Source organism: Morus notabilis, unplaced genomic scaffold (assembly GCF_000414095.1).
Source record: "Morus notabilis unplaced genomic scaffold, ASM41409v2 Scaffold652, whole genome shotgun sequence".
Lineage (NCBI taxonomy): Eukaryota > Viridiplantae > Streptophyta > Magnoliopsida > Rosales > Moraceae > Morus > Morus notabilis.
This window is the reverse complement of record NW_010361307.1, coordinates 6,762-18,686: the sequence shown is the minus strand read 5'-3', so window position 1 is coordinate 18,686 and position 11,925 is coordinate 6,762. Positions and strand designations below refer to the sequence as shown.

Sequence of the window (11,925 nt, the reverse complement as noted above, 5' to 3'; positions counted from 1 at the left end):
TATTGGCACTAGCATTATCTAATGTTATAGCCATTACTTTATCTCTTAATCTAAATTCATCAATTACATTTAAAATTGTGTTATATATTAAATCCGCGCTATGTGATCCTAAAACACATTTAAAACCTAATATTCTCTTATCTAAATCAAATCCTTTAGGGGGCGTTTGGTATGGAGTAATCATAGGGGTGGGAATGAGAATCTTTCAGATTCCCATGTTTGGTACAATTATTAGACTTTTTTAAAACCCAAGAAAGTGAAGCCCATGGGTTTCACATTACCCCATTTTGGGGTAATCCTAATCCCACCCAATAAGGTGTTATTCAAATTCCTAGGAATCTTAAAATCATGAGAATCTCAGGTTTGGATGCTTGAATAAATGGACTTAAACGTTGTTTATGTCTATTGTTTTCAGGGACGACTACGAGAACAATATTGTCCAAAATTTCTAATTTTTTAAGGGAAAAAATTCTTTCTAATTTTACCATAATTATGATCTACTTCGAAGCAACTCTCAAGATACAACGGGAAATTGCAACTATTATTGTTCACGTCTACTTAAGAAAAAAAAGGAAAAACTTGACAGGCGGAATATGATATTCTCCCTAAACAAATTAGGATGTTTACAAGGTGATTTTCTTTGGTGGAAATGTACAAGGTGATTTTTTTTTTTTTAAGCGAAGAAGAGTCTTATTAAGAAGAACTAGCCATGTTACAATATCAGCAATACAAGTAGGAAATTCCTCAAACCAATAACAATCTTCATTTAAAAAAAAAACAGAGAACTTTGCTAATATGTGGATAGTTACTGCATCGAGAAGTGTGACTATAAGAACCACCATTCGCAATACCCATCAGGATCCTAATGTCATTAATTATTGTATATTATTAATATTAAATAAATTAATATTAATAATATTAATATTAAATAATAATAAATATAATAATAATAATAATTATTATTATTATTATAATAATTATAATTATAATTATAATTATTATAATTATAATTATAATAATTATAATAATTATAATTATAATAATAATAACAATAATAATTATAATAATAATAATAATAAAATTATTATTATTATTATTATTCATGTAAAAAAATATTTTTTAATTCACAACATTCTTATGCACAACCAAACACAGTAATGTAATATTCTTAGGAATTTGAGAAAGATTCATGTATGGAATCAAACACAATAATGTATTATTCCTAGGAATCATATTACCCTCCATCACTTTCCTAGGAATATGATTCCTTATGATTACCCCATACCAAATGCCCCCTTAAAGTAATGTCCGGTTACAGCTAAATAATCTTTATTGGCAACGGTAGACCAAATATCTGCCGTTAACGCAACGCACCCGCTAGTCGAGTGTAAAAGGTTTATTAATGCATCTTTTTCTTTTTTAAATAATTTTAATAAATCTTTCCTAAGAGTAGTTTTTGAAGTGAACTGTGCATTAGGATTGTGTACAACCTTAATATATCGTTGCCAATTCGGATGCTCTACAAAACTAAGTGGTTGATCTAAAGTAGCTATCATTCGAGCAACTTCCATACGATCTACTTACGGATCGTATTTCCAAGTGGTTAGACCACTGGTTGCGCGATCAAAAGATAATTGTGTTTGGCGGAGTTCGGGTCCACTAGATTGGCTAAGCTTTTGAAGACACTTTTCGGAGTGTCGTCTCAAGTGTGTGGTGCTGTGAATAGTGTCACCTTGTAATTTAGATAAACAATATTTACACTGACCTATATGTTTAGTGTTACCTTCATTATCCACCTCGTCAATTATGTCGAAGTGATCCCAAACTGTCAAGGTACGCTTGCATTTCCTCCTGGAGGTTGCAACACTTGCCGACGCAGACGCAGACGCAGTCGCACTCGCCGCTTCTCCACGCCCACCACCACTATTGCGACCACGACCTCCAGTACGTCCACCAGGGCTCAGATTAGTAGATTCCTGCGTAACAAACTCATTAGTGGGAAATTGCCCTTCTTCTACATTGTGTTGGGCATCAACGGGAATACCACTATAACCAAAAGGATCCATTATAAAAAAATAAGATGGATTTGAGAGAAAGAGAGCTTTAGGATAATGTGATAGTTTTTAAAAAAATTGTGAGAGAGATTGAGAGAGATTGAGAGAAATTGAGGGAGATTGAGAGAGATTGAGAGAAATTGAGAGAGATTGAGAGAAATTGAGAGGGATTGAGAGAGTTGGAGTGAGAAAAATGTGTGCAGGATGGGGGGTATTTATAGGGAAATTTTGGGGTTAAAAAATGATTTTTTTTCAAAAAAAATCGGGATATGACGGCTATTTTTTATTTTCGGGCACTCGGACAAAAATTCAAAAAACTAGCCGTTTCGGGTAATTCGGGCAGTCGGACACCTCGGGCAGATCGGGTTTTCGGGTAAAAATTCAAAAGACTAGCCGTTTTCGGGTAATTCGGCCAGTCGGGGCACCTCGGGTAGTTCGGGCACCTCGGGTTTTCGGGTAGAATTCGGGCAAAATTCAAAAAAAATGATTTTTTTTCAAAAAAAATCGGGATATGACGGCTATTTTTTATTTTCGGGCACTCGGACAAAAATTCAAAAAACTAGCCGTTTCGGGTAATTCGGGCAGTCGGACACCTCGGGCAGATCGGGTTTTCGGGTAAAAATTCAAAAGACTAGCCGTTTTCGGGTAATTCGGCCAGTCGGGGCACCTCGGGTAGTTCGGGCACCTCGGGTTTTCGGGTAGAATTCGGGCAAAATTCAAAAAAGTAGCCGTTACGTGCATTTCGGGCAGTCAAGTATCGGGCATTTTTCGGGCACTTCGGGCACACGGCATTTTCGGGCATTTTTCGGGTCGGGCAATTCGGGCAGTTCGGGCGTGGTCGGAAAAATTCAAAAAAATTCCGGCGGACGACAGTAAACGACGATTAGATGGCGGCGGGCAAAGGAGAAGATGCAAAATTAGGGCTACCCGAGCCCGAACTCGAAAATCAACCGTGGGCGGGCGGACAATGGGCGTGCCCGCCCGAGCCCGAAAAAATTCGAGCTTCGGGCAGCCCGTCAACCCGAACTTCCAGCACTCACTTGCCCTGCTCCGAAAAGAGCAAAAAAAAAATAAAATAAAATAAAGTATCGCCACTCGGCGAAGTTCTACAATAATCAAATACTGATTATAGATAGTACGTTTTAGATGTTATGGATTAAAATCAGATTTACTCTTAATCAGATTTACTCTTAAGTGGAGACCAAAAATAAGATTAACTCAAAAGAAAAGGAAAATAATCTTTTTTTTCTTTACTAAGATTAATAAACGTCCAAAACTACTTTTTACTTTTTTTAAATAAAAAAAAAAGAAAAACGTTTAGAGCACAACTAACAAATTAAATTCCGCCCTATTCTTTTTGTACGTACGTGAATTAAAGTAGTACGTGAAAACTATAAATGGTTTTCGGTTAGAATGAACTGTCTCCTTTACTCGCGAATAGAAATGCCTGACGCGTGTATATATATATATATATATATAAAGTATGTCTGTTTATATATACACGAATTATTTTTTAATGGTTACAAGTTTGTGATACCCATCAAATATAATAAATTAATGATATGATTTTATTAATTAATATACATTTTTTTAATCTAACAATTAAAATAATATTACTTACAAATGAATAAATATTAGAATAACAGTTAAAATTACAGTAAAACAATTAATAATTTTTTTTGGGACGTGTGTGTCTAGATATATATATGCAATTTTTATACATTGAATAATCTCCTTCCAAAAGTATAGTGGATATATAAGATATCACCATCCAACTTGCTTTAAGACTGAATTGCCATAATTAAGATTGATTAAGATGTTGGCTAATTATTTGATGCAACAATTCATCAAATCAACTCATTAAACTTGATGGCATGACATGATAATAATTTAATTCTATTATTATTATTTTTTTAAAACAGAATAGGACATGGCCTATCATAATCATAGGTAACTAGATGCATGTACATCCTTTTTCTGTTGACAGCGCAGCCATAATAATATAATAATATGATAATCACAGCCATGCCCATTAATTTCATAGTACTTCATAGTTCTTATACTGACAACTTCAGCTAGTGATCCCCCCATATTCAATGCACAACTACGTGAATAATTTAGGATTCGTTTGGTTGAAAGATTTAAGTTATGTGATTTAAATTATTTTTTATTTATGTATATTTTTTATGAAAAAAAAATACTGTAACGAATCACGAATCATGATTCGAATTAGGAAACGAATCTCTCTATCAAATGCTCCCTTATTCAAAATACTTAGATTTATATATTAGGAATTAGTTATTTATTTATTTATCAGTAAGATATAAATTAGGATTATTACGGGTAATCTTCTCTTCCTTTTGCTTGTATGGCTATTAAACATGCACTTATCAATTTATGAATATGTTAGGATACCAATCTAATCCCGATTTGTGTGCCATGAAGTGTCATAATTTTATTAATAGAGTTCAACCTCTTATTATTAACGTTATAATCTATTAAACACTTACTAATAAAATTACGATACCTCATAAATTGATATACAAATTGGTATTAAAGTTAATGTTCCTATCATTATTCTCAATTTGTTTATTGTAGTTTTATTTATTTATTTATTTACAATTGCAATAATAAGAAACCTTAGTCTCCTATTTCTCATATTGTCGATTTTTTCTTTGGGTAATCTCGTAAGATTAATACACATACATACATAAATGTGAGTGTAATTATGTTATCCCTAATTATTGTCTCCTAGAATACATGAACACTTATTCCTATATAAGATAAATACATATCTTAACTTCCTAATTCTTCCTATCTTGTTCCACGTCACTATCGAACATCAACCCCCATGATAAAAAAACTTAGAATAATCATGAAGTAATTATAATATAAAAGACAAGAGCATCTTTATTCTCAACACTTAACGAAAGTAGCCATATGAACTTGATATTTACGATTATATTATAAAGTCATCATTGCTGTAGATAAAATGCAGAAAATACTCGAGCCTTTGAATCACCACGATAAGAAAACAATTGTACTCTTTAAAAATTAATTCCATATCATTATTTGTCTCCTTTCCTTTACGCTATACGAGTTCTACCAACACATTATTAAGGTAAAACTAAAAATATAAGTAGAGATGACATTTTTATCTATAGTTATTTATACTTGTAAGTACCTACTCTCAGATGAAAGTATCCGAGATATTATATGAGAATAGGGACAGGAGTGGGTACTGGAGCTAAAATTATCTCTTTATTTGGTAGCAAAGTGGAGTGGAAAAGAATCCACTATTCCCGTCCCGACCCAATTATATGAGCTTTTATTATTTATTTATGATATATATATATATATATAATTTTTGAGTTATTGGTGATACTGAACCTTAAGCATAGTGACATTTCATTCTCCAATTTTTAATTTTCACATGTTAGTCCTTAAAACTTTTTGATTTTTAATTTGTTTGATAGAGAGAGTTCAAAGAAAGAAGGTGGACAAATTATGGCGCCCAGAAGTAACGCCATCAGGGACAAATGCTTTGAAGGGGGAAGAAGCAAATTATTTTGAATAATTTCATCTTAAAATTACGCATAGTTAAATACTTGCACATACAACTTAATACGAGAGGTTATAAAGGTTAAATTTGAAATTTTATCTCTTATTCATTCCTTCAGTCTCCTCTAGATCGGAAGAAAATCCTGTACGTACAAGATTGCAAGCACTGAACAGGCATCAACTTTGTTGAAAAATAGACTGCCAAGGTTTTGCAACACCGAACCAATTAAAACAAGAGATTTTCTCCGGTGTTTCCTCTTTTTTAAGAACATCAGCGTTCCATATTTTTCAGCTGTCAAATCTGCATCAGAATCGGTCTATGTTGTATACTTTTTTAATTTAGTGTGATTTTAACAAGATCTAACGGCTCAAAAACCAGAGAACACCGAGTTCCTAAAAAAAAGAAAACACGGGAGAAACTACCTTAAAACAAAACTATCTAGACAAAATATCCGATGGCATTATTTTCTTACAAAATTCATGTTATTTTCTCAAGGAAAACAAATCTTAAGGTACGCTGCATATGTTCCCAACAAAAGTCCGGTTACTTTCAAACTAACTTGGAAAGACCCGGTTTAGAATGTCCTTCAAATACACAGCTTCAATGGGGCTCTTACCTGTTTTCCAAATCTGAAAATCTGGAGGAAAGTAGTCGCGTCGCTCCAACGCTTTAGCAATGTTATAGCAAAAGGACCTTGAATCTCTCCCTGGGGATCCAGATAATGCCATGTCAGGCTTTCTAACTTGTCACCGGAAGTCTGCTCTTTCTGAGATGGTGGTTCACTTTCCTCATCGTCGTCGCGCAAATCAATTACTTGCAGCTCCATTACCCCCTGCAATGGCATACTTTCTCTTACATTCTCTTTTTGTGCTTCACTCTCCCCGCGGTTCTCGTTTATGGATTTTGTCAGCTGCTGTTGTGATTCTTGAACTGAACCACCGCGCCCAGATTCTAAAACCAAAAAATTGAACAAATAAACAAATAAAACTGATGATCAAATTTTTATTTAAAGAAATTGCCAATAATTTGAAAAGCATTAACAGAATCAAACTACTAAGTCAAATTATGGAAAACATCAACACCACACATTAGGAAACACTGACTAAATAATAGATAAATTCGCAGCATCTAGTTCAAAACAAGTAGGCTCAAAATAAAATAAAATAAAAAAGTGCTTAGATTTTTTCAAAAAGATACAAAGTAGACCAAGTCTGCCGCACAATTTCTTTAGTCGGTTACACTTCAAAACTAGGGTAAGAACTCACAAAATATATGCACATACAAACAAGTGAGAGAACGCAGCAGAGTGAAAAATCATATTAAAAGACTTTTGACGTTGATTTGATGAAAATAAAGATGAGTAATTACTGAACAGATACCTTCAATATCTAATGTCCAAGTTAATTCAAATTCATCATCGCTAGTATCGGAAATGGGAGCTTCCACAGGTTTGCCAATGATTGGTCCCGGGGAATCATCCTTTCTTTGTTTTATTTCCTCCTGGCGACACTCTGGTGTAGCTTCAACCTCTATTTCTTCTGCAATTATTTGTGGGACCTCGCGCAATAGCCTTGATTGTTGATCTGATTTCTCAAATAGTTCCTTTCTTTCCAGGTACTCGAACAGCGTTTTTGGAAGATAAACGTTATGGTCCACAAAAAATAAAAAATTATTTTCCAGAGAGAATTTATATGAAACACCACCTGTATCAGTTAAAAAAATCGTGTTGATGTCTTGTAAGACTAAAAATGGACATCTTTCCCAAAAGAGGGGAAAAAATAAGGGGGATAAAAATCAGAGGTAAGCACTCAAATAAAGCATACAATCTATAATAGCTGCATGGAAAGGATATTCTTTTCACCATCCTTTTTCATTGGCTCAATCGATTAGATTCTGAAGCAAAGCTAGTTCTCTTGCAAGCCACTGAAAGATATCCACTCCACGATGGAGAAAGAGTCACAATTGACATTCAAATGACTTTAATGAGCATAACAGTTGGTGGATTATTGGGTGGACGTTTGGTTCATTGAGTCAGAACTATTCTCAGTTTACGTTTGTTTTTTGTGAGAGAAAACACTATAACGAGCCACGAATCATGATTCGAACCATGGCACGAATCCTCATACCAAACACCCCATGAATGTATCAGAAGACAGGTTCACATGGAGGACACTAATTTCAGACATTTCATATGTCTGAAAATAACATCTGTTTACATGTGAAGATGTAAAAGACCACATTTTCTTTCATATTCAATAAAGAAATACATACATGCTTTGTTATATCCTCGTGCAAGATACGGGCCTTATGTTGGAGCTCCTCCTATAAAGGTTAACAAGAACATTTAGAATTTGAACGCATGGGTTTCAACAAAAAACTCCTTTCTCTTTACAGTTTCATCTCTTAGTCAGAAGATTAAGGTTATTAGAAATTTCTTTTCTATTTCTGATGCTTCTAATGTCCTTGTACACACGAATACATGATTTATATGAAAGAGGAAAAAAAAAGATGATATTGGGTTCAAAAATAATTACCACTTTAGGTCTTTCGAGCATACCATCTTTTACTCTTTGACGCAAATCCTCACATTCTTCCTGAACCCATTGCCATGACATTAGATGGTGTGCAGACAAAGAGATCTCAAAGTTAAATGGAAGCATGAAAAAAAAAAAAAAAGGAAGAAGAAAAACGAACACAGAAGAAAAAGAAAAAGAAAAGAAAAGAAAAGAAAAGGAAAAAAAAAAACGGAGGAGCAATATGTAACATCCATGACTTCACTGCTCTCTCTATGTAACTTTGACCATATCCAAAGCAACCAATCATATCTGTAAATCTCAAACGCACCTTCTAAATTTTACCCCGGACCCAAAATTACCACGGGCGAAAAAAAACTTAACCTTTAAATGTTAATGAGGCCCAAGCCTCAAACGCATAGAGAGGTCAGAGGCTAAGCGTCAGCACTTAAACCTATATGCAAAAGGCAAATGAAGAATGCTACGTAAAGAAAACATTAAGTACCATTAGAAGAATCACAAACACACCACACTTTCATGATTTTCATTTGTTAGAAACTCAATTTAACACTGGACGTTTGGGTCCAAAGGCGAGTCTCAAAGTTTGGGAAAAAGGAAAAAGGGACAAAAATTGAGGTGTCCTCCTCCAAGTGGCTTTATTCTTTCCACTCGACAACAGAAACAGCACACAAATTACGTCCACTAACTTGGGAAGAAGATCCTCCAATAAATCTATTTTGTGACTTCTTACTGATTTCCATGTTAGCTTTGGAGTAGGTATCATCTTGGTTTTATATATAAAACCTTTCTAAGGTTTGTAAATTGTATAACAGTCAATTCCTAACTACTTCATAGTTCCAAAAAAAAAAAAATCTAGGGTAAGACGAAAATAAAAACTTTTACCGAAATCAGCACATTACTCACTATTAAAGACCATTTAAGAGAGCCAAGAAACTGGGATTTGATAATTCACAAAGCTTTCTCATGAATAGATTACCTTAGAGAAATCTTCGTCAGAAAGCATGCAAGTAGGGACGTCCTTTATCACAGAATTATTACTACCACCAGTCCCAGAGGAGACCTTCAGACCTAGAGAATGCAGAAATATTATACACATTTGCTATTATATTCAATCCACTACAGAGTTAAATGTCAAGCTTTTATTGGAAAGTATATTACCTGCAACTAGGAGGTTGTGAGAGTGTTTCTGACGATAGTCATTAGGATCAGACTTGGTCCTCACAAAGCTTCCCACTATTTTGATTTCAATGGTTTTCGGGTCAACGTCCTGCTTCAAAATATTCTGAATTATACTCCTCTTCAAATAAATGAGCTTTATGTTTTCAGGAATTACAGCAGCAAAGAAGCTTTTAGTTGTAGGATTAGCGTTACACGTTTCCACAACCAGTCTCTTGTGTTTTTCCTGTTGTCCTTTAGCTTCAACTCCTTCAACTTCTTCATTGCCCCATGAAAAGTAGCCATCTTCATAATCACCTTGTCCATTGTCTGCAGCCAAGTGGGGTTCTAGCAACTTGTAAATCATTGCTCGACTAAATGATTTTTTGCCGAAAAGGGCTCGCAACCTCTCATCACATACGACCCTCATTTTCCTCTTCTTATTTTCCTTATTCTTACCATGTTCAAAAGATAATAGTGATTAATATTTGTGGTTGCAGGCCGGATGAGATTTCTATTTATATACTCATTCACAATAGCGGTAATGTCAAACTGAGAGATGGGCTGGCTGGTGTCTCTACCGATGGAGACACCAGCCAACCCATCTCTCAGTTCGACATTACCGCTTTTGTGAATGAGTATATAAATAGAAATCTTCTCCAGCCAGCAACCACAAATAATAATTGCTATTATCTTTTACACATGGTTAAGAATAAGGAAAATAAGAAGAGGAAAAAGAGGGTCGTATGTGATGAGAGGTTTTTAAGTAGAAGAAAAGGAAGAGAGTCCAGTCAAAAAACAAAAAACTACAACACGAAATTCCAATCCCTCGATAGCTCTGAAAGCACCATACAATCTGAATTCTGTTCACGAACAAATCCACCTAGCTACCCAACTGCATCAATTAACAACACCTTCCAAAATCACAAAAACTAGATGTGGAAACAGAGGCAAAAGCAGCACAACAGCAACATAGAAAATGAGTTCCCCAGCTGTTTATTGGGCTTCCCCGCAATTAATTCTCTTTCAATTCAACTTGTTAAATTTTGAGAATCAAGATCACCAATGTCTTTTATGAAACATAATTATGTTACTTTCGCATTGTCAAAAGGAAAAATTACACTGGAACCTCCTTTAGGTTGGGCAGCGTTGTTACACTGGAACCTCCTTTGGGTTGGACAGCGTTGTTCTTTTTCTTGTTAATGAAGTTTGTTGTTGATATTGCTGCTCTTGATTCCATCCATATCCAATTTCAGTATAGTCCTCCACCCACATGAAAGGCTCCAACGTTTTCTCACTTCCATCCTTTTTTTTTTTAATGAAACAAACTTTTTTAAGTAGAAGAAAAGGAAGGGAGAGTCCAGTCGAAAAACAAAAACTACAACACGAAATTGCAATCCCTCGATAGCTCTGAAAGCACCATACAATCTGAATTCTTTTCACGGACAAATCCACGCAGCTACCCAATGGCATCAATTAACAACACCTTCCAAATCACAAAAACTAGATGCAAAAACAGAGGCAAAAGCAGCACAACAACAACATAGAAAATGAGTCCCCCAGCTACCCCTAATTCAGTTCTTGGAGTCCATCGGTAGAGACACCAGCCAACCCATCTCTCAGTTCGACATTGCCGCTATTGTGAAAGAGTATATAAATAGAAATCTTCTCCATATCCAATTTCAGTATAGTCCTCCACCCACATGAAAGGCTCCAACGTTTTCTCACTTCCATCCTTTTTTTTTTTAATGAAACAAACTTTTTTAAGTAGAAGAAAAGGAAGGGAGAGTCCAGTCGAAAAACAAAAACTACAACACGAAATTGCAATCCCTCGATAGCTCTGAAAGCACCATACAATCTGAATTCTTTTCACGGACAAATCCACGCAGCTACCCAATGGCATCAATTAACAACACCTTCCAAATCACAAAAACTAGATGCAAAAACAGAGGCAAAAGCAGCACAACAACAACATAGAAAATGAGTCCCCCAGCTACCCCTAATTCAGTTCTTGGAGTCCATCGGTAGAGACACCAGCCAACCCATCTCTCAGTTCGACATTGCCGCTATTGTGAAAGAGTATATAAATAGAAATCTTCTCCAGCCAGCAACCACAAATAATAATCACTATTATCTTTTGAACATGGTTAAGAATAAGGAATACAAGAAGAGGAAAAAGAGGGTCGTATGTGATGAGAGGTTTTTAAGTAGAAGAAAAGGAAGAGAGTCCAGTCAAAAAGAAAAACTACAACACGAAATTCCAATCCCTCGATAGCTCTGAAAGCACCATCCAGTCTGAATTCTTTTCACGAACAAATCCACGAAGCTACCCAACTGCATCAATTAACAACACCTTCCAAAATCACAAAAACGAGATGCGGAAACAGAGGCAAAAGCAACACAACAACAACATAGAAAATGAGTCCCCCAGCTGTTTATTGGGCTTCCCCGCAATTAATTCTCTTTCAATTCAACTTGTTAAATTTTGAGAATCAAGATCACCAATGTCTTTTTTGAAACATAATTATGTTACTTTCGCATTGTCAAGACGAAAAATTACACTGGAACCTCCTTTGGGTTGGGCAGCGTTGTTCCTCCTACGGTCAAACACCCCCATCCC

General features: G+C 35.1%; 1 long non-coding RNA gene and 1 pseudogene across 1 annotated transcript in view; both read right to left on the bottom strand.

Annotated features, from left to right (window-relative positions):
- Positions 1 to 5,822: 5,822 nt before the first annotated feature.
- On the bottom strand, positions 5,823 to 10,009 carry LOC21385281 (annotated as a pseudogene).
- A 994-nt stretch (positions 10,010 to 11,003) lies between these two features.
- Positions 11,004 to 11,925, bottom strand: part of LOC112091833 — a 5,304-nt gene continuing 4,382 nt past the window's right edge. The window contains exon 4 of the long non-coding RNA XR_002902319.1: positions 11,004 to 11,639. This is a non-coding gene — a long non-coding RNA (uncharacterized LOC112091833). The remainder of the gene's footprint in view (positions 11,640 to 11,925) is intronic.